This window comes from Tenrec ecaudatus, chromosome 4, assembly GCF_050624435.1.
Source record: "Tenrec ecaudatus isolate mTenEca1 chromosome 4, mTenEca1.hap1, whole genome shotgun sequence".
In the NCBI taxonomy this organism is placed as follows: domain Eukaryota; kingdom Metazoa; phylum Chordata; class Mammalia; order Afrosoricida; family Tenrecidae; genus Tenrec; species Tenrec ecaudatus.
Genome location: NC_134533.1, coordinates 79,830,560 through 79,853,743, shown reverse-complemented (window position 1 = coordinate 79,853,743; position 23,184 = coordinate 79,830,560). Strand labels below are relative to the sequence as shown.

Genomic DNA, 23,184 nt, shown 5'->3' with positions numbered 1-23,184 from the left:
CTGCCACATCTTTCTCCCACAGAGTGGCTGGTGGGTTTGAACTACTGTCCTTTTGGTTAGAACCTGAGAGCTTAATTGCTGTACTATCAATTCCACAGTGTAAAATGAAGGGTGGGGTGTATAATTTTAACACTCTGTTAAAACAGAGTTAACACTCTGTTTCTTCAATTCCATTGATATCAGCCCTCCCCCCCCAACCACCAGCCACTCTGCAGGAGAAGGATGGGGCTTTCTACTCCCTAATCAGTCTCAGCCTCAGAAATCCCCAGGAGCTCTTCTACCCTGCCCAATTAGGGTCGCTATGAGTCGGAACTTGATGACAGAGAATTTTTGAGCCTTGGACTTGCCCCCCACCCCATGGGGACTTGAGGGTGTTGCCAAGGCTGCACCTGTATCCTTTTTCCATGACCGTTTTCTTCATGAAATCATTATTGACACTTTGAAATCCGGAGCCCTCTCTTGCAGACGTGTTTGCCTGGCCCGTCACAGTGAGTGAGATAAAGGAGATAAAGAAGTTTTACTCAGCAGTTCTTAACGGAGGGGGCTCTGAGAGGGCGAGCTGTACCCTCCCAAAAGATACGTTGGAATCCGTACACCTACCACTGTTCCCTATGTCCTGGTTTTGAATTCAGGGCTTTGTAGCTGCATTTAGTTCACACCAGGTCACGCCGGAGTGGAGTGGACGCTAACCATGGGAAAAGGAGCAGAGATAGAGAGATAGAGACACCAAGGTGATGCGCGTGATGACCAGAAGCAGAGCCTGGAGTGACACCTGGAAAACGAGGTTACTGGAAGGGCAAGACACTTGTAGCTCACGTGATAATCTTTCCCCTGTGCTCTCCGCACCTCATTTTCCCAGCGGTGAAGTAAGGTTGTTGATCATTGACAATGGGATAATGCACGCGCTGCCCTCAGATGGTCAGGGGAGACAGACATGTGCGGCACACCTGTGCTGGAGCACCCGTGGCGCTGGTGTGGGATTAAAGTCGTGGTAGTGGCACATGCTTCCCACCAGGTGGCACTGCGAGCTCAGCAATGGACCCAACCACCCGGCGCCGTCCCGCTACAGGCACCCCGCAGCACCCGAGGCCCACTCTCAACCCTGCCAGGTGAGGCGCGGCTCTGCAGGTTCTCCAGGGGACCCCAGGTGAGCCCTCTCCTTTATGACCTGCGGTGTTTGTGCGACAGGGTTTGTCTCCTTAAAAACTACGTGACCCGGAAAGGGTCTGTTTGTAGCTACTGTTGGGTAGTTGCGCCTCCAGGGATCACAGGTCGCGAACCAGGACGCTTCAGGCTGAAACGTTTTCAACCACGAGACCCTCTCGCGTTAGGGATGAGGAGGAAGAGGAAAGGAGAGGAAAGACTGGAACCCCGTGTCAAGGACGCGAGGAGAGCTTCTCCCGGGATCCTGATGGCATCCTCCCAGGAATGCTGTGCGCTGCTGCTGGTGCAGTTCGATGCCGCCAGGTCCTCGACTCGACTGACTCGGAGCGAGCCTCTCTCTTTACACAATAGGAGACAAGGCCAGGTTGGGGTCCCCCTGTGACAGCTACTCTGTCGGTCTGTCTCCTTAAGGAGTTTCCTTTTTCTTTTTTTGCTGACTCTCTGCCCAGCATGGTGGTCTTTTCCAGTGATAACACGTCCCAAGTACGTAAGGCCAAGTCCTGCCAGCCTCATTTTTAAGGAGCCTTCTGGTTGTACTTCTTCCAAGAGGGATGTAGCAACGCGGCCAGCACCAGACTTCTTACCGTCTCAGAACTTTGCTAAGTGTGAGTGTTCGAAGGCCCTGGCCACACGCTCACTGTTACAGCGGAGGAAACTGGCGCTCTGAGGGTTGCACCATTTTGTCAGGGTCACCCCCAATCAATCGTGAGTGGGACAGACAGGATTCAAGCAAAAATGTACCCACCTCAGAGCATCTGCACTTTAAAAAATGCGAATAGAATCACTGGAATGCCAGGGCCCATTCTTTAACTCAGTCACCAAACATGGGCCGGGCGGCAGCTGCATGCCAGACTCCACATGGCAGCAGCTGCTTTCACTTAAGAGCAGTCCCATCTAAAAAGCCTGTGCTTCTAGAACTTCACCTGGGTGTCTCCCACCCCAGTACGGTCCTCTGCCCTCAGAGGCTGACTGGCTGGGATGGATCGGAACTGATTAGATTCAGCTGGAGCGCGCGCAGTGGTCCAGATCTTTGGACTTTCCTCTCCCGAGTCTCATAAAAGCAAATTCTTGAAAGGACTCAGTTTGATTTAATATGGCCAGCACTTGCTGAGTTTCTATCACTTTATTTCTTTAGTAGTTAGCTAATTCCGGCCACCCAGCCACTTGTGGAAATGAGATTCTACAGTGAAATACAAAAGCCGCACTAAACCTATATTAAAGGGCAGGAGCAGCGCCTCCTGCTGGAGGTAAGTAGACAAGGAACCCATCCACACCCAGGCTCTGGGAACCGCGCGTTTTGTTTAGAAAAACGGACCAGGTTTTGAAGTCTGGTTCCCTGGCTTTCTAGCTGTTTGAACGTGGGCAGGCAATGTAACTTTTCTGAGTGTTATCTTGGTCCTCTGTAGAATTAGTTCCTCATCTCACGGGGTCACAAGCAACAGAACCCCTTGAGGGCCCAGTGCGTGTATTTTCATGGCCGGGAGGTGGGAAGTCTAGCACAGAGCAGGTGCTCAATAGCTATTGAAAGAAGGAAAAGCTGTCCTTTGAAGGCTATAAGGATATAAGGACTATGGATATAAGGACTATGGAATCACTCTAATTCCGGCCAGGTAGGTAGGTAAGTGTGTTAGTTTCGGTAGACTAGAGAAACAAATTCATAAACACGCATATGTGTATAAGAGAGCTTTACATAAAGGGTAATTGCACATTTAAGAAAGCATCCCAATCCAGCCCAGTCCAAGCCCATAAGTCCAATATTAGCCCATATGTCCGATACCAGTCTATAAAGTCCTCTTCAGACTCAGCAAACACATGCAATGACACCGAATGCAAGACAATCACAAGCCAGTGGGTAGAAAGTCTTTAGATCCAGTGGTGTTGTGAGCATCTCAGTGCTGGCAGGGGTCTCTGTGTGGCTTCTCCAGCTTCCAAGGTCTGGTTACATCAAGGTGGGTCCATGTGGCTTCTATGGCTCACGGCACTAGAGTAGTTCCACGTGTCTTGTCAGCTGCAGTGTCTCCCAGGGAGTGTCTTGAGAGTCTCTTCCTCTTCCAAGGAGGTAATTCCAGAGTTTTCCCAGAGTCCTCAGGGGAGGGACATGCCTACAGAGGCCTCATTGGCTGTGTTCTGATTGACAGGTTAGACTCCACCCCTACCCTCTTAATCCTCAAATTGACACTTATATAACTGGCACAATAGGGAACAGATTTAGAGGTGTCTTTGAGTTAGAAAATTAAGGCGAGACCTGTTTTAAAAGGTCACTCATCTCAAAGAGGCAGAAGCTAGGTTTTCTGAATCCTGGCCTTATAATGTCCTCGGTCTGAGCTTTTCTATCTGCGAAAAATGAGTTCTCAAGGGGTTTCCATTGTCCTTTGCAGCCCAAATATTATGAGTTTAAAAGTCACTCTGGTAACTCGTGTAGATTAGGATCCCAAATCCCAGTCAGTGACCCAGCATGGTTCTCTGGGGAGTAAAGAAGATTGTATCCCTTCACTCATTTCCTCGTTCACTAATTATCCACTGAGCACTGACTCTTTGCCATGTCCTGTGCTGTATTTTGAGGGTAAACACAGAGATGAGACACAGTTTCTGTTCCTGCAGTGCTTACAGCCTTGTGCAGAGCACAGAAAGGAGCCTGTGCAGAAGAGGTGCTGGTGGTCTGCCAGAAGAAGTGTTTAGTAGTCTGATGCTTCCCCACCAGCATCACCTGGGCTCCTTGCAGCACAGGAATTAGAACCCACGCCCCAAATCCCACACTTACGGCCATCGAGTTGATTCTGAAATTATGAAAATGGTGAAAGGAGGATGGTATTTACCTCCTGGATGGCCAGCGGGGGTGGGGGGCTTGGGGGTGGGTGTAGTACCCCCTTGGAGGATGAAACAGACATTTAACCCTTTCCCTCCTAGTGCAGGAGCAAACTCAAGTCCATTGCCATCTGTTCCATTGGAGGGCATTGTCCATATGGACTCCTCCTCTGCTCTCTGGGTAAAGCTACAGTGTCCCGGGTTTGCCCTGGTGCTTTGGAGTCTCATAACTGTACCGGTTAACTCAAACTGTCTCTGAGTGGCTGCAACTTTTGCTCGCTAGTTAAACCCACCGTGTCTGGGAAATCTCACTGAACAGTGTACACATAATTCCACCACATGCCCAGCTCAAGGTAGGAATGTCTCCCCATTATTCTTTTTCAACCCCCACAGCTTATTCTGTGATTGGGGTACGTGATAGTTCCTCTTGGCAGACTATTGAGCTGCATTCAACAATGTTGCCATCACACCCATTCATTAAACCAGCCTTCACACTTCTAGAGAGTTCTCTGGTGACTTAGGGTAACCAAGCCGGAATGCGGTCTATTCCTGTTTTGTGCACCTGCACATTTCCTCCTGTGGATGCTCTCCCCAGGCCATTGTTAGCTAAGTTACCCAGTCACTGTCCTGGGTTACCCAATAACCCAGCAACAAATCAAGAGCAGCTGATGGCCTCAATGCTTCTTGCAGAATCACAGATGGGTCTTACTGTGCTTCATCTCCTGGGTGGGCTTTCTCCATTTCCAAGGGACTCATCTGCCCTGTTGGCTGTTTCAGAGTCTTGGGTTGTGGTGGTAGGTGGTGTAATGCCCAGCCTCTCGGTTCCCAGGATAACATTGCTGCTGCTCTTCTTGATGACTTGAAATATTTCACATTTTGGGCATTCTTATATTCCATATGCCCATTTAACTGCTGCAAGTGTATAGCTTCCATGTCTGAGGGCACGACCTGCTTAATTATTCAGTCAGCAACCATTGCAAATGGCCGCTGACTTGGCCACTGCCCTCATGGGAGAGGTTTTCCATCTTCCATGGCCTAGATAAATTCTTTCCCAACTCCGAAAACTTTATAATGTGGGAATGAGTGAACCTGTGCTGGACGCCACCTTTGTAGATAGTGAATTGTAACCAACCCCATTAATGAACATGGGTGTGAGCTATGGTTAGTTTTACTGAGAACAATCTGTAAGCAGAGGAGTAGCAGAGTGTACAGAAACCCCCACCCCCCAGCACTATCCCCCCTGCCTTCCCATTCCCAGTTATGATGTAAGGAGGTGTTGTGGGGCTGCAGAACCGGTGGGCCTTGCTGTGAGAGGCTCCCTGGTGGACCGATGCTGCTAATTGCTTTCCATATTGACAGGCAAGGCCAGGAGATGGTGGAAGGACTCCTGGTTTTCTAGGTCACGGAGGAGTTGCTGGCCCAGGGCATAAGCCTCAGGAACGGTCTGAGTTGAGTTGGGGCGGGGGTGTTTCGCCAACTATGAGATCAGTGAAGGCCTGGCTGTATGGTGTCTAGGGGAACTAGCTAATCTGCGCCAGGAAAGGGGGAGGAAAGCATTGTCCCCTGGCTGCTGAAAACTCAAGGCTTGCCTTGATTAAAGAAGTCATGTCTAGATTCTTGTTCTCCCTTGACAAGGCCCCAGTTGGGCTATGACATCTAAGGTGGAAAACCTTTTCTGCCGCTCTGGGACTCAGTAACAACTCGTTCCCCCTCGCTGTCTTGCGCTGTACAAACAGGACACCACAGCGGAGGACATGGGGTGGAGTCCACGCTCTGCCATTTGCTGGCTGGCGGGTCTTGGATACCATCATGTTTCCAGAATCTGCTTTCTCATCAGGAAAAGACCTAAGCCCTGGGGCTTCCTGGCTAAGAGTCAAATACAAAAACAAAGGGCAGGCTCTTTGCATCCTCCAAGGTATTCAGCACGAGTTTGCGAAGCTCACTGTTGCCGCCCGCACAGTTCTCGGGACCGGATGGCACATCGCTGACACGGCGCGGCTCACCCTGCAGCAGCTGCGCTGGTTCTCTTACCACACATGGGCGAACAGTTTACTCCAAGGGACTAGTTTACCCATTACAGGGTTGTACCGGCTACAAAGAGCCCAGGGTGCCTTCCACCTCATGTACAACACGGGCCGCGCCGTCCCATGAGCCAGACAGACAGCAGATGCCACACTATGTGTGCAGTAGAGAGTAGCCGGGCCTGCTGTCGTGTAACCATGTAATGGCAGGTATCTAATGTGATTAAGGCTTGGGCGAACAAGCCCGATTCAGTGACATGTTGTTCTGGGGCCCAGTACAGACATTGTGAACAGCGAGCTCTATTTTTCACCTGATTGCTCAGATGAGTTTTCATAAAGTTGGCTAGGCCTCCAATTTGATCTTCATTTTCAGCAACATGGTGCAGTTGAGCATGTGTTTCGGAGAAAGACAAAGGCGTTGGTGACAGCTGCTTCTAAGCCCAGGTCGGCCTCTTTAAGAGGACATGACCGCTGGTCAGTTCTTAGGGCGCCGCGAGCCTCAGTTTGTATCTGTAAAATGGGATCTTAATATCCGTTGTGTAGAGCGGTTGAGAGGATGTACTTAGCAATTACCAGTGGAATTGTTCATAAAGACTAGTCATTTGTTAAGAATTTTAAGTGTCCATCACATGACCTCAGCTGGTGGTTTGTGAAGTATGTTTTAATGGGTTTCATACTTCAATCTGCTAAAAGTCCGTTCTTGATCTTGCCAGAATGCAGATTCTAATTAAGTAGGCACGGGGTGGGGCTTGGATTCTACGTTTCTAACAAGTGCCCAGCTGACGCTGCTGCAGTGTTGCCGGAATTACACTGTGAGTAGAAATGATTCTGACATTATTAGAGACCTCTGACCTAACAGGAGTCCTGGTGGCGTAGTGAGTTGTGCAGCGGGCTACTTCACCAGGAGGTTAGCAGTTTGAAACCATCAGCATCTCTGAGGGGGGAAAGAGGCTTTCCCAAAGCATAAACCCACAAGGTCAGCTCTATCTTGCCCATCAGGTCACCACGAGTCAGAATTGACTCCGTGGCAGTGAATTTGGTTTTGACTTTGTGCACCAGTATGGCCCAACAGTCTGCTCATTCCTGTTCTTGACTAACTCAGAAATCTCTCCTCCATCGGTTAGCCAAATGGTATCTGACTGCAGAAGTATCAATTGTAAAATGCAAATTCCTTGAATCACCGAACCTGGGGGCTCAGGACCATAGTCTCTGGGATACCAAGGTCAGTTGGTCTAACATAGTTCACAAATACAATGTTCTGTTTCTTATTCTGGTCAACAGTGTTCGTAAAAGCACGTGAGCAGCCATTGAAGGTGTAACTGCTGTTCTCTCCCTGACCAGAGGAAAGAAGAGAAGTGAAAATGGAAGTCACATGAAAATCGTTAGCCCAATCGAGTAAGGAATCACATGAATACCGGTCCCCGTGACTCGGGGACTGGAAGAACTAGATGCACCTGGCCACCACTTCCGACTGCGCTGAAAGGGGTCACCTTAGAACAGCAGTCCTCAACCTGTGGGCCACGATCCCTTTGGGGGTCGAACGGCCCTTTAAAGGGCTACCCACTTCATAACAGTAGTAAAATTACAGTGATGAAATAGCAACGAAAATAATTTGATGGCTGGGGGTCACCACAGTATGAGGAACTGTATGAAAGGGTTGTGGCATGAAGAAGGTGGAGACCCGCTGCCTCTGAAGGTCCTGGGTGCAGTGGGAGAAACTGGTGGAGCACAGCTCAGAATCAGAGAACAGACCAGGCTTACTGATCTATGGCCACCGGTGGAACTGACACCCACCCCCCCACTGTAGCCCTTCATTACCCTTCCAATCTGGGACTGAACTCACCCCCTTGGGTGGAGATTCAGTCAAACAATAGATTTATAAAGGGAACAAAAGCAATAGTGAAGCACACACACCTCCAAATAATCAACCATTTGGCGTTAAGTGGGCAGCATTTGCCGGACAACAAATTCAGAAGGGGTAGGAGAGAAGAAGGAGCAGAGGTGAGAAAAGGGGGGGTGGGCAGATAAATGGTATTGAATTGAGCGGTTGCCATGAATGAACCGGATCAAGTTATGTATGAATTTTTTAAATGTAAAAAACAACAACTCCTTAATCCATACCAGGAAATTTTCCTTCTGTAGGTGGGTGGGACCTGGAATCTGTATTCTCACAAGGCACCCCAGATTAGCCTGTTAGGAACCGGCTATGCAATGACTGCTACCCCATGTCAGACCAACATGTTCTGATCCACTAGCCTTGAGCATGACTGTGTTACACAGTGAGCATGCCGGCTTATGGACAAAGGGGTAAACAGGAGGGAACCAGGACTCTCTGGACACTGACTACCCCCATGTTTTGGCTTCTCCATTTATGACTGTTATCAATAAAATGTGTCTCCACATTTATGGGACTCGATCATGTGGCCACTATGGGATAAACTTGGGTCCTCTTAGCTTTTGCTTGGCAAAGCTATACTGGGCAGTGGTTAAAGGCTTGGACTTTGGGGCCAGAGAGATCAGGGCTTAAGTCTTGGCTCTATTGCTTAAAAGTTATGTGACTTTTGTTATCACTTAACAATTTAAACAAAAGCTTCTTTGTTTGTAAAATGTGGTATCATTAACTCGAGACAAAAAACCCTAGTCTGTATTCCTCATATCACATGATGGGAACTTGAGCCGTTCGATTTCTTAGCTTTTATAATAGTCCAAGGGCCCTGGTGGTGTAGTAGGAAACTCACTGGGTAACCCCAAAATAAGCAGTTCAAAACCAGCGTCCTCTCTACAGGAGAAATAGAAGGCTTTTTACTACCATAACAATTTACAGTCTCAGAAACCTACAGGAGCGGACCACATTAGACAGGTTTTTTTTTTTTTAAGAGAAAAAAGGCAAAGAAGGGAAAAAAACTCCTGAAAAGCAGCCATCAGTTGATTTTATGGAAGGGGATTCCCCTTCCAAACACTGACTCTCTCCATCCCTCCTCTCCACATCCGTGCCCACAGATCCACATCCGCATCAGTCTCAAGGCCTGGGCTGTACTGTAAAAGACTTGTTAAAGACTTTTTTCATGTTATGTTTCTTATTTAAATTATATTATTTAACTCTGAACTCACTTTGAAATTTCTGTGTAGTGTTTTGTATAAAAAGGCAGGGTTTGGGTAAAAACTTGGTGATCGAGAATGGATTAATCCGTTTTCAGTTATTTCTTATGGGAAAAATGGATTTGGAACTTGACTGCATCGCATCTCAATGCTCTTCTAGAATGGATTAGCACCGAGGTCTGGGGTTCTACTGTATTCTTGTTCCTCTGTGGTGCACTCTCAGGATACTAGTCAGAGGGGCCATGTTGATCAAGTCTGATCATGTCCCTCCTCTGATCCAAACTCTTCATTGGCTCCCCATTGTCCTCAGAGCGGAAGCCTGTGTCTTTATGACTGTTTTATGAGGCCCTAGGGGCCCCAGTGAACCAGTTAGGCACTCAGCTGCTCACAGAGAGCTTGCCTACTGAGCCCGGGCTTTGGACCACTTCCTTCTCATTTGATCCTCTGCTAAGATTTGCCGTTTCACCCAGATATACTGAATTAGAATGTACATTTTAACGAGACCTCCACGTGATTCTGGCTATACAGATTGTTAAGAATCCCCTGGGGATTTATTAAAATGTGCCTTTAGATTCAGTATATAAAAGGTGGAAAGGCAAATTATCAGGAGGGAGTCGAATTGGAATGCACCCATTCAAAACCCTGGTGTGAACTCACCCAACCATTCTGTGGGAGAAAAAAAGGACAATTCTGCTCCAGTAAAGATTAAAACTCCAAACCCAAACCCACTGCCATCAAGTCATCCTGATGCATAGTGGCCCTATATAGGGCTCCTGAGGCTTTTAAACCTCATGGGAGCAGACAGCCTCATTGTCATTCCATGAAGCAACTGGATTTGAACCACCGGCCTTGTGGTTAGCAGTACATTACTTACCCAAAGATTACAGCCTCGAAAGAGGGCAGTTCTAGTCTGTCACATGGGCTTGCTATGAGTTGAAATGGCCTAATAGCACCTCCCAACAAAACTATAAAGTCATATTCCCTGTTACCTCCCTCCAACCTCATTCCTGTCTATTTTGTCCTCCGGTTCACTCCACTCCATTTACAAGCCCCCTGTATGCTTGGCTGAATGTGTCACACCAGTGCCAACGTTAGCTTCTGTTCCCTTGGCTGAGAGTGCACGTTCTCCAGATAGCTGCACAGCTGCCTCTTCTGCAAGCCTTTGCTTGCATACCACACAGCGATGCCTACTGCAGTATCTTCTTTACAACTGCGACCCAATCAGTCCTGCCCTTTGAGCTCACACCTTTACTCAATTCCACTTTTATTTATTTCCCCAAGAACTTGTCTTTCACACTATCATGCAATGTATTTACGGTTGCCTATAATTTATTGTGCCTTTTGTCCCACAGGGATGTCAGTTCCACAAGGGCAGGGCCTTATTGTAATCACTGATGTATTCCATATACCTAGACCAATATCTATTACATAGTACCGTATATACTCGAATATAAGCTGACCCGAGTATAAGCCGAGGTACCTAATTATTACCTGGGAAACCAGAATAAACTGAATGACTCGAGTATAAGCCTAGGGTGGGAAATGCAGGATGTGAATTAACTCAGAGACCAGAGGGGAGAGACGGAGAGCAGCCACAGACACATTCTTACCAGTTCAGCTGCTGGCGTAAGTGAATCACTACGGGTGCTTCTGCGAATAGGAGCCGTCCACATCATAGGATGGCTCTGAATGGTTAGATGTGAGTAAACAAACATGCAAAGTCCTGCAGTGTCAGCAGGGCTTTGAATGAACAGCGGAGGAACGGCAATCACCCGCGAGATGTTACACCTTGCTGGGGTACCACTGACCCATGTATAAGCCGAACCCCAGTTTTTCAGCACATTTTTTTGTGCTGAAAACCTCGGCTTACACATGAGTATATACGGTAGATGCTTAGTAAATGATTTTTAAATCACTAAGTGATTTTGAAATGAAGGATGTCAAAACCAAACTCACTGATATAGAATCAATTCTAACTCATAGAGACCCAATAGGGCCCTGTGGATTTCCGAGACTGTAACTCTTTACTGGAGTAGAAAGCCTCATCTTTCTCCTGCTGAGCGAATGGTGGTTTCGAACAGCTGACCTTGTGATTAGCAGCTCCATGGGTAATCACTATGCTACCAGGACTTTGAGTACATAGTAGTGTCTAATGATTTGAGAACTACCTGGAAAGCCATTTCTGTCTTTCATACCCCATGTAAAGCTCTGTATACCATGTATTTGCCCTCTGTGTGAATCAGTTCCTCACGTTAGCCCTGCTACAGTGACAGTGGCTGTGGGGGGGGGGGGGCATCCACGTCTGTCAGAGATGATGACCAAGGCTACGTGAGTCGCAAAACTGGTGTGTTGTAGAGCCAGGGCTGCATGGATTCCAGGTCTGTCCACTCTGAGTCTGGTGTTCTTCCCATACAACCATGAAAATTAAAAAGGGGAGGCAGTTTCTGATACTGTGATTTTAGCTTTTCCAAGCCTGGCTTACGTGTTAATCAAACACCAGAAGTGCTGATGTGCACAGGTGCCAAGATAATGTCAATAATTTAATGTGAACCTCATTTATCTACATTGCCCTGAAACAAAGGAGATCTCTAAATTTGGGCAACACTGAATTGAATGACAAAGATCAATTACAAGAACTTTCACACTGTAGATAAAAAAAATCACTGAGTCCCCAAAGAGATGGTTAATGTCTTGTCTTTCTCTGTTATTTGTCTAAAAGACAGTCAGTTTGGGATAACAGAACACTTGAAAGAACTTGTAATAAACACACTGGAAAATAACAAATTAAAACCAACACAACTCACCTATAGTCCTTCCTGTCACACATACTAATCAATAGTTGTTACTTTAATGTTCTCTTCCACGTATTGCTTATAACTATATGCTGCTTTTGCATGATACAGCAATTTTTCTTTAATTTATATGCCTTGTAGTTTTAAAACTTTACCATTTGTATTTATTATATTTAAAAGCCACACAAAATACATTTTGGTTGGTATACTGAAGCTCATTTAATAATTCCCTTATTGTTTGGATTTGCGGGTAATTTCCAATGTTTCACTGTTATCAATGGCATTTCAGTAAATGTCCATAAGCAACTTTTCATTTAGGCAAGTTTCTACCCTTGGTATTCTTTCTCAAGGATGTTGAGAAAGGCTATCAAGTAGTAAGTAAATTGAAGGAAAAATATATTACTCAATAAACTAGTCCAGTTTCTTCCCCTTGTTTGTGGCCTCAATGATTTCATGAAGTGGTTAACAGATATTTTATAGATAGAAACTAGACAACAATGGATTCTTATCTCTTGCTTATTGATTTTCCCATTCAGATATCATGTTCTATGATGGCCCATCCTGGAAATGATTCTGCTAGCATTGTTTTAGAGTGGAGATTTACTCAACGAATTTTCTTTTTTAGAGGACTATACATATGGTATTTTGGCATGATACTGCAATCAGGGACCCTGGGCAGCATTGTGGTTTAAGGGTCAGGCTGCTAATCATAAGGTTGGTGATTCAAACAGACTAGCTACTTCTTAGGGGAAAGTTGAGGCTCTCCTGCTCCTGTAAAAATTTAAAGTCTCAGGAACCCGAAGGACCGGGTTCTGCCTTACAAAGTCTGTTCTGCCCTACAAAGTCGTTATGAGTTGGAATTGACTTGAAAACAGTGAGAGTTGGCTTTATTTTGTCATCCTTTAAGTATCTAAATTTTGGTTTGGATTCTCTGGAGATAAGCTCTGGTAGGAAGCTTGGAGTCAGAAAACTTGGATTTAAATATTAGCAATGCCATTTCTAAGTGCTATGAAATGCTTTGTAATGTTCAGTGGCTAATATATTTTACAGATGGGAAATTAGCTAGCAATTTATCATTATCTCTATAGCTTATTAATTTTCCCATCAAGGTACCAGATTATTTACTTTTTACTGTAGAAAAGAAAAAAAATGTCAAATTATTCTAAACGATTTCTATCCAGAACACCTCCAAGGGTCTTCGGAGAAGTGAGAACTCTGCTTTGTTTTGGCTTGTAGACCCTACTCATTAGAAAGGTGTATCCCAAGGGACAAGTACAATTGTGTATTTCCTAGTGGGGTGATAGTATGGGCTAGAGAGCCAGAGTTGGATGTGACTCTGATTCCATTATTTTCAAGCTGGGTGACCAAAAGGAAGCTTAACAACCTCTCTGAAGTGAGCATCATAATAGAATTAAAGGGAGAATGGAACCAGATAGTCTATGTTAACTGTGTAGTAGAGTCCTTACATCCATATTTGTGTTCCCCATGCCCAGTAAAGGTCAATAGGGAATTCCACAGATTTTTGTTCTTCAGAAACTACAAGGGAGTCAAGACTTTACTGTAACATCAATGTGTTTTAGCTTTGGCTCCATCAAATATTTGGGAGTATTTTAGGCAGAGTCTTCTTATTTCAAGGGCATCTTGAATTATTTCCGGAGATAGGCAGGCTCAGTCAGCTACATTCAACAAGCGATAGCTCACACTTAAGCTATTTATTTCAGAATATTTGCTATGCACTGTGTCTTTCCTCTTGGTCCAGATTGAATGGATTTATTTTCAAGTCAAGATGAATGCTTATGTCTAGGGCTCAGTGTTTGGATGCAGAAGTGCATGCATTGGTAGTTTCAAAGCATAAATATTGCTGCAAATTGTCCATGAGATGGAAAGCAATAACTTCTCTCATCCATTGCAATCCTATCTAAAAGGGTCTATGTTTTACTATAGAAAAACATAACGGTTATTTTCATTTCTGTTGCACTCTGCATTTTACATATTAGGTTTACATGAATTTCCTCAACCAAATCTTAACAACATGGTCTTGAGAGATTCAGAGTCAGAAGACATTTATTACTAAAGACCTACTAGATGCTATGCTAAGGAACCCTGGTGGCCTAGTGGGTTATGCTTTGGGTTGCTAAGCTCAAGGCCAGCAGTTTGAAACCACCAGCCATTGTTCCAAAGGAAGAAGAGGCTTTTCCTCTGGTAAAGATTTACGTGGGGGAGGCTCTACCCTGTCCTAAAGGAGAGTTAGGAGTGTGAATCGACTGGATGGTGATGATTTCGTTGGTGTGATGTGCTACGCTTCACTTCTTGGCACTTCTACATATCTTCTCAAGTCATCTTTACTTTCAGCACTTGAGGAAGGGCAGAGGGTTGGAAAGCAGACTATCCAAGACCCAAACCAGGCCTTGGGGTTCGAGTCTCGTGCTTTGTAGCCACACGTTTGTGCCTAAAGGAGAGGATGTGAAGCTACAGAAAGAGCACCAGCCTGAATGAGAGCCCTGGGCTTCCCATTTCAGTCAGAGACCCTGGTGGAATTCTGGGGGAGTCACTTCTTTCTGACTCTTAAGTGCCTCTTTCTTGGAATGAGGGGCTCATATGAAGTAATATCCCTTTTGGTCTCTTTCTGTCCTGAAAGTCTATGTACGTATGGAACACATTTCTCTAAGGGGAAGATTCTGAGGATGTGCATTTTCTGGGCAGGTGTTCAGATTTGGAAGGTTTATGACATGAACATCAGGTTTGGCATGAACTGGTCACGTGGCTCTACTGAGCTCACCCTTCCAGTTCCCATGTCCCGTGCCACAGGGAGTCTCTCCAAGTCCAACCAGAGTTTGGAACTTGATTGGATCCTACCTCTCTGGTTCACACAGGCCTAAGATTTTGTCTTTGTTCTCGTGAAAGTGGGAAGAAGATTTCTGGTTCTATAGTTAGAAAATCCTTGCGGATTCATAAACTCTTACTGCTGGAAGGGGCCTTAGGGAGGACATGGCTTAACTGAATTGTTTAGTATAAGAAGTGAATGAGATCTGGGACTAGGAAGTGTGTAAAAGTTCTAGGTTTCTTTTGTTGTTGTTTTGCTTTTCTTTTGTTGTTAGGTTTTGCACTGTCTTGTTTTGTGCTTATTATTGTCTTTACATGCTTATCTAGATAAGGTAGGTGGGATAAACAATCTGGAGGAGAAAACAATGGAACTGACAGTTCTGGAAGGACATGGGAGAGGGAGCCCTTCAGGAAGGGGGTGGGTGTCAACAAATTCACGGACAAGGGAACAAAAAGTGATCTAAAATTGATGGCAAAGAGGGCATAGGATGCTTGGTGGGGCTTGATCATGGGCAATGCAGCTGAGATAAATTACTGAAACCCGAATGAAGGCTAATCATGATAGTGGGACAAGCCAAAAATAAAAGGAAATAGAGGAAAGAACAAGGAGGCAAAGGACATTTATAGAGGTTTAAATACAGGTATGAACATATGTAAGTGTATTTATATATAATGACAGGGAAATAGATCTATGTATCTATATTTATGTGTTAAGTATTAAGGTAGCAGATGGACATTGGGCCTCTAATCAAGTACTCCTTCAACTCAAGAATACTTTGTTCTAATAACCCGGCATTCTGTGATGCTCACCTTCCTGACATGATCACTGAAGACAAAATCGGTGCATAAGGAAATGTGGTGAAGAAAGCTGATGGTGCCTGGCTATTAAAAGATATAGTGTCTGGTGTCTTAAAGGCTTGAAGATAAACAAGCAGCCATCTAGCGGAGTAACAACAAAGCCCACATGGAAGGAGCACACCAGCCCTGTGACCATGGTATGGATGAATTAGGTATCAGGCATCAAAGACCCAGAACAAAAAATCATATCAATGTGAATGAGGGGAAGGGCAGAGTGGAGACCCAAAGCCCATCGGTTGACCATTGGACATCCCCTCACAGAATGGTCACAAGGATGAGACGAGCCAGTCAGGGTGCAGTATAGCACTGATGAAATAGTCAACTTTCCTCTAGTTCCTTAATGATTTCTTGCACCCCCCCCCGTGACACTATTATGAATCCAATTCTACCTTACACATTTGGCTAGACCAGAGCATGTACACTGTTACAGATAAGAGCTCACAACACAGGCAATCCAGGACAGATAAAACCCCTCAGGACCAGTAATGAGAGTAGTGATGACAGGAGGGTAAGGGTAAGGTGGGGGAAAGGAGGAACTGATGACAATGATCTACATATAGCCCCCTCAGAAAAGGATGAACAACAGAAAAGTGAATGAAGGGAGACAGCGGTTGGTGTAAGATATGAAAAAAAATTATCAAGGGTTCATGAGGGAGGGAGGGTGGGGCAGGGGAAATGAGTTGATACCAAGGGCTAAAGTAGAAAAAATATTTTGAGAATGATGATGGCATATATGTACAAATGTGCCTGACACAATATGTATGGATTGTGATAATAGCTGTAAAAGCCCCAGATCACCTTATGGAAGGGTTGCGGGGAAAAGATGAACCAGTCAGGGTGCAGTGTACTAACGATGAAACACAACTTTCCTGTAGTTCCTAAATGCTTCCCCCCCCCCACTATCATGATCCCAGTTCTACCTTACAAATCTGGCTAGACCAGAGGATGTACACTGGTACAGAAAGGAACTGGAAACACAGGGAATCCAGGGTGGATGATCCCTTCAGGACCAGTGCTGAGAGTGGCGATACCAGGAGGGTGGAGTGGAAAAGGGGAACCGATTCCAAGGGTCTACATGTGACCTCTTCCCTGGGGACGGACAACAGAAAAGTGGGTGAAGGGAGACGTCGCACAGTATGACAAAATAATAATTTATAAATTATCAGGGGTTCATGAGGGAGGGGGAGTGGGGAGGGAGGGGAAAAATGAGGAGCTGATACCAGGGGCTTCAGCGGAGAGCACATGTTTTGAGAATGATGAGAGCAATGAATGTACAAATGTGCTTTACACAATTGATGTATGTATGGATTGGGATAAGAGTTTTATGAGTCCCTAATAAAATGATTTAAAAAAATAGCTGTAAGAGCTCCCAGTAAAATGACTAAAAAAAAAAAGTCCTAGGTTTCTCAATGGTGAGAGGAAATTGGGGTAGAATCCCAGACTCCTGGCTGTGGGGCTACCAATAGTTGGGAACTTGGAGCAATAGTCATTTCGAGGGACCTGTTAGCTGTCAAACACGAGGGAGCTTCCAAAAGTGTGTGGGAAAATGTTCTTATCTCTTAATTCCAATTTTTCCATGTACTTTGGGAATCTACTTTGTATATAAAGCTGTGGGGTTGACAGAGAAAATGAGATGGTAGCAGCACAGTGGCAGTGTGGAATACGGATAAGATCTGGCTTTGGGGTCATCCAGAATGAGACTGCCAACTGGTGAACACGGCCAAACCTCTTTACTGCTTTCTGGACTTGGAGTATTATGGTTTGACTGGTACAAAGGGAGCAAAGATGAAAATGGCAGCAGGTGAGACTAAAGAGATTTTCAGACGATGGACCATGGAAAGTCGCTTATTCGTGACTATCACAGGTAGATAATCAGCATTCTATATCAGAGTAGGAGATCTAGGATGAAGACCAGATTTGAGTACCTTTTCAATCCGCATCACCTTGTGTATGACAATCTATAAAATTTGGGATTTGTGGCCTAGTTGGCATCCCATGGGGCATTCCCTGGCCAATGGGAGGTGAAAACAGGGCCTCTTCAGAAAGAGACTGGGGGCGGGGTTGGGAGCGGGAGAGACCTACAGGGCAACAGAAGACAATTGGACCATGCTTCCTTATACTGGCACGCTTCCTTCCCTCCAGCCCTCCCGCTCTGCTGCTTTTATGTGCACATAGCTCTTGTCGAAGGCTCTACTTTCAGCGGGCTCCATGATAAGATATTGTCTGTTAACTGGGGTCATAAGGTAATGCCTTCCACAGGGGTGGTTATAAAGATTGAACCACAACCTGCAGTTAGCAGCCTGCCTCCTAACCCACTATATCACCAGGGCACATTCTTAGCACAAAAGTACACAAGAAATAGTATGTATTAGGACATGGCTCTGCTTCTGTTCATGGGCTCACTTAATCAATTCAGGTATCTATATCTTACATTCATTTGTGGAATTATACAATTGCACTCTGCTTTAATAGAGTACTGTCATTTTTTTCCTCCAGATCACATCATTTTAGTCTACTGGTAAAAATCATAATGATCCAGATCCTGCCCTCCTACCCTCCCCCACCCACCTTATGTCCTCATGATTGAGGAACTATCAATTTCATTACTCCTATATATATATTTTTTCAGATTATTTTTGATGTTTCCAGGGGTATTTTCTACCGCTGGCATTTTCTACCATTGTAGGGGTTCAGCATTTCCTTGGCCCCCAGCTGTATATGCAAAGACGGTGTTTTGTGCCCAGTTTGCAGATGTGGAGTTAGAAGCGCAGGCACTTTTGACTTGTTGAAAGTCATGCAGGTAGTAAGTGTGGAGCCTGAAACTGAATCATGTTTGACTTTTGGACCCATGTTTAAATCACTGCACTATACCACTTGCCTATCACTTTGTCAGACTATGGTGGCTTTGTGTTGCTGTGGTAGCAGGCAGTGCAAAAGAGGAAGACCTTTGACAAGATGGATCAGCACAGTGACTGCATTGGTGGGCTCAGCATCAAGATAAATGTGATGGTGACCCAGCACGGTGCAGCGTTTCATTCTGCGTGCTCCGGGTCCATGCGAGTTAAAACTGGCTCGAAGGCATCTAACAATAACAACAACATTATATTCATTGATTTCTCCTCATTTCCATTCCATTTATCGTGCTTCATTTATATAATGATCAAATGAGTTTGATCATTAAAAATGTTATATAAATAAATAAGTAAAATAAGAAATGATCCTATTTTCCTCTTTGCAGAGACAATAAGAACCTTGCCAGATTGAAACCCTCAAGACAAGGGACCCCAGGAAACAAAACTCATCAGGAAAATAGAGGGTAAGTTTTCATGGTGTTTCTATGAGTCAGAAACTTTTAATTAATCCAGGTTACTGTTTACTACGTCAAGATACTCAGATGTCAGGAGATAGGTGTCTAGAGGTCAACTCACGAAGCGTAGTTCTGGTCTGACAGCAGACACACGAGAGGCTGGGCTCCCTCTGTGCTAAGAGATACTGAAGAAAGCCAGAGATAAGTTGGAAGAAACACTGGTTACCAAGAGGGATAACAGTTGTTTGTTGCTAAATCAAATATTTATGAGACTGGGATTTGATTACCCAGGGCTTAACAATTCAATTTTCAGGAGATGCCCAAGGTATTGGATTAATTCAGATAACTGTACCTTGTGTGAAAATAATTAATTTCAGAATTTGGAATGCATGCACAGTGTGATGGAAAGAGAAGAGATGCTTCTATGTGAAGGCATGAGGGTGCACTGTGTATAACATATATCCTGTTGTCTTAGGCACAGTTCCATTCCTTATCGATGCAGAAATTGGATTTTGACTTTAGATTTACGAACATTTGTGGACTACCGACATCCATGTATCAGACACATGCATTTTGATTTTAACATTTTTAATGGAAAAGTTCATTAATGTCTATATTACGGTTTCATTTTATTCATGTCAAAACGGATGCTCAGCGATGTCACATGGTACTCAAGGACACAGAGTGTTGCACTTGACCCTGAGGTCTGTCTGCGTTATACCCAACCCCCCCATTTCTCTCCTATGCGGCTCGGCCTTGAGGCATTCTTCAGCAACAATTTCGGACCCCACAGGGGCTGTGGAGCCTTGATGGGAGGTCTGCAGTCTGGAGTCTTGGTAGGAGGTGGAGAAACCAAAAGCAATTCATTATTTTGAGTGGGAATAAAGTAGGAGAGGTCAAGATCATTGATCAAGTCTACGCACTGATATATTGCCGGGTAAAGCTTGCTCATTACCTGTGGTGAGAAATGAACCAAAGGCTGTTGAGCTGAAGGGATCTGGCACTGACATGGTTCAACCTCCTCATTTTACAGATGAGAACCCTGGGGCCTTGGGGGAGGTGATCTGTCCAGCGTGGGGCTGTGATCAATCAGTGTCAGTGCTTCTTCACCAGTGACCTAGTTCTCGGCCGCACATTCTTGCAGTTCTTCTTTGGAACTACATGCGAACAGACTAATTCTCCTTTAAATATTTGATGACAGCGTTCCTGTGTCCCCAAGTCTCCTCTTCTTCAGCATAAGCAGGCCTTCTTTATATAAGAATTCCCACCACAGCAGAGGGTTTTATTTATTTTTTAAAAAATTTAGATGTTCAATCTGTTTCAGAAGTCCATCAGATTGTTAAATTTCCTTCCAAACTTTGGTATTCAAAAGTGAACATTAAAAAAAGCGAACATCAATTATGACTGAGATTCTGCCAGAACTAGGTACATACATCTATAAACGGAAGGGGTTCATGGCTCTTGATAAGGTAAACTAATTAAGACTTAATGTGGCTTTTGTGAGATGCCGTTGAATGAGCTCTGTCTCACAGCGACCCTCGTACAACAGGATGTAGCAGTGTCCAGTCCTGTGCCAACTCCTCAATTGTTATGTTCCAGCCCATTGTTGCCGCCACAGGGTCAATCCATTTTTCCACGTGCCTTCCTCCGTGTTCCTGACCCCCTGCTTTCCTGACTGTGATGCCCTTCTGCAGGGACTGGTCTCTCCTGTTAACATGTCCAAAGTACCTGAGGTGAAACCTTGCCAGCCTAGCTTTGAAGGAGCTTTCTGGTTGGACTGCTTGCAAGACAGATGTGTTTGTTCTTCTGGCAGTTTGCGGTACTTCAGTATTCTTCACCACCACCACAATTCAGATGAATTGAATTTTCTTTGGTCTTTATTATTCAATGTCACACTTTCCTATGTAGATGAGGTTCTTCAAAATACCACGACTTGGGTCAGATGACCCTGGGTCTTCAAAATAACGTCTGTGCCTCTCAACAGCTGAAAAAGGTCTTATGCAGCAGGTTTACCCAATGCAATGCCCTGATCTTTTGACCGCTGCTTCCGTGAGCATTGACTGTGGATCTAAGCAAGATGAAATCCATGACAACTTCGAAATTTTGATCTTTTCACTGTTTATCATGATTGCTTTTCTTTACATTGAATTGTAATCCACACTGAGGCCTGCAGTCCTTGCTCTTTAGCAACAAACGCTTCAAGTCCTCACTTTCATTGGCACATCATCAGCCGCTACGAAGCCTTTCTCCAATTCAGATGCCGCATTCCTCATGTAAGCCACGTTTTCGATAATTTGCTCAGAATACAGATCAAGTAAGTACGGGGAGAGGGTAAACCCTGAGGCAAACCAGTCTCGCTTTTAAGAGATAGCATATGATCAAGAGCCAGTGGTTCTGCAGAAAGATGTCCAAGCTGCATTGTGGCAGTAGCTAAACACTGGGTTCCAAGAATTGAAATATTACAAGCTGATGAAGCTTTGGAATCACTTACTCATCCATGCCAGGAAATTTGGAAGACAGCTACTTGGCAAACTTTTGGAAAAAGATCTGTATTGGTATTCATATCAAAGTAAAATAACCTAACAGAATGCAAACATTATAGAATAATATAAATATTACATACAAACAGCCTTTTGCTGAGGATTATCCATCCAACAAGCACTGCAGAAGCACATTGGCAGGGAGCTGCCAGAACTTTCAGCTGGATTAATACGAGCATGTGGAACAAATGATATTGCTGATGTCAGATGGATCTTGGTTGAAAGCATAGAATATCAGAAAGAAGTTTACTTGTGTTTCATTGACTATGCAAGGCATTCAACTGTGTGGATCATAACGAACTATTGATAGCCTCGAGAAGAATGGGAATTCCAGATACTGTGTTGTGCTCATGCATGAACTGTACATGTAGCAAGTGGCAGATGTGTGAACAGAGCAAGGAAATACTGCATAATTCAATACTTAATGAATGCCTATTAAATGCTAAATAAAGTTGTAGGTGAAGTGAACCTCATGGATAAAGTAAAGACCTAATACAATTCACATTCTATTTGAGGGTGAGGAGAAATGAACAATAAACAAAACAGACAGATAATAAAGAAGGGAAATGGAGATTGGATTTACCTTCTGCTTGATGATCATCTGATGACAGTATAACTACTGTCTTTCATGCCACCTACCTGTGTGTTTCTTGTGCCTCAAATCAGGTGGAATCTTGTTCATCTCTGTTCAGCATGAGACCTGGCCTGTCATGATCTCTGACACATTGTGGATACACAATAAAAATTGGGTGGATTTATTATCTCCACCATCTTTATGAAAAGCAAGTGTTATTCTCTTGTTAGTCCGCATGTCGTTGATTTCTAAGGTTGTATTTAGCTGTTCTTGGAAAGAAGTAATAAATAACCCGATTATCTATTTTCTCACAGCCATACCTTTGGAATGATGTCATCCTTATCTTCTGTCTGTCCCCTCATCCATTTTCTTACCGTTACTCCCTCTGTTTCCTCCGCATGGTCTCGTTCTTACACTAGTGCAGCTGCCTCAATTGGTCTTTCTTACCTCCAGTCCCTCTCCTTTAATTCATCATCCACACTGGCAGTAAGTGTGAGTTTTAAAAATGTACTTGAATATGTCATTTTCTTGCTTAAAGTGAATAAATGATCACCAGAGCTTATATAAACTCCATGAGACCCTTGCCTACTTCTACAGTCTCAATTCCTCTGCCTTTATTCCTGCCTTATGTGCCATCCATAGCAAATGACTTACAGTCCCTTAAATGACCATATGAGTTCAATATTTTCTGTCTTTTAATTTGTTCTGCTACATGTGTAGCAAGATCAAATACTCCCCCTTGTTCTTCATCCTTAATTCTGACTCCTGACTACTGGATGAATTGAGGAGTACTCAAAAAGTTATTGGGAAAAAAACTTTCTTTAAAAAATTCCAATTTACATGAATCTTTGAAGTGTTCGGAGCTCTGGTGGTGCCGTGGACCACGCATTGGACTGCTTGCTAGGTGATGGTCTCAGAAACCCTAAGGAGCAGCTCTACTCAATGTAGAGGATCTCTATGAATAGGAATCTACTCCACAGCAATTGGTGGTGGCTGGTACATCTAAGTAATCCTGGTAGGGCCCTGAGCTAAATATTGGGCAATTAACTACAAGGTTGGCAGTTCAAACCCATCAGCGACTCTGTGGGAGGAAGATGAGGCAATCTGCTCCCATAAATATGTACAGCCCTGGAACTCCTATTGGACAGTTCTTCTAAATTCTGTAGGGTTGATATGAATTGGAACAGGTTTATTGGCAGGG

The 23,184-nt window shown here is 44.6% G+C and overlaps 1 long non-coding RNA gene across 1 annotated transcript in view; it reads left to right on the top strand.

Annotated features, from left to right (window-relative positions):
- Positions 1 to 1,055: 1,055 nt before the first annotated feature.
- The window catches only part of LOC142446963 (uncharacterized), a 284,502-nt gene continuing 262,373 nt past the window's right edge, over positions 1,056 to 23,184 (top strand). The window contains exons 1-2 of the long non-coding RNA XR_012784048.1: positions 1,056 to 1,147; positions 18,801 to 18,878. This is a non-coding gene — a long non-coding RNA (uncharacterized LOC142446963). The remainder of the gene's footprint in view (positions 1,148 to 18,800; positions 18,879 to 23,184) is intronic.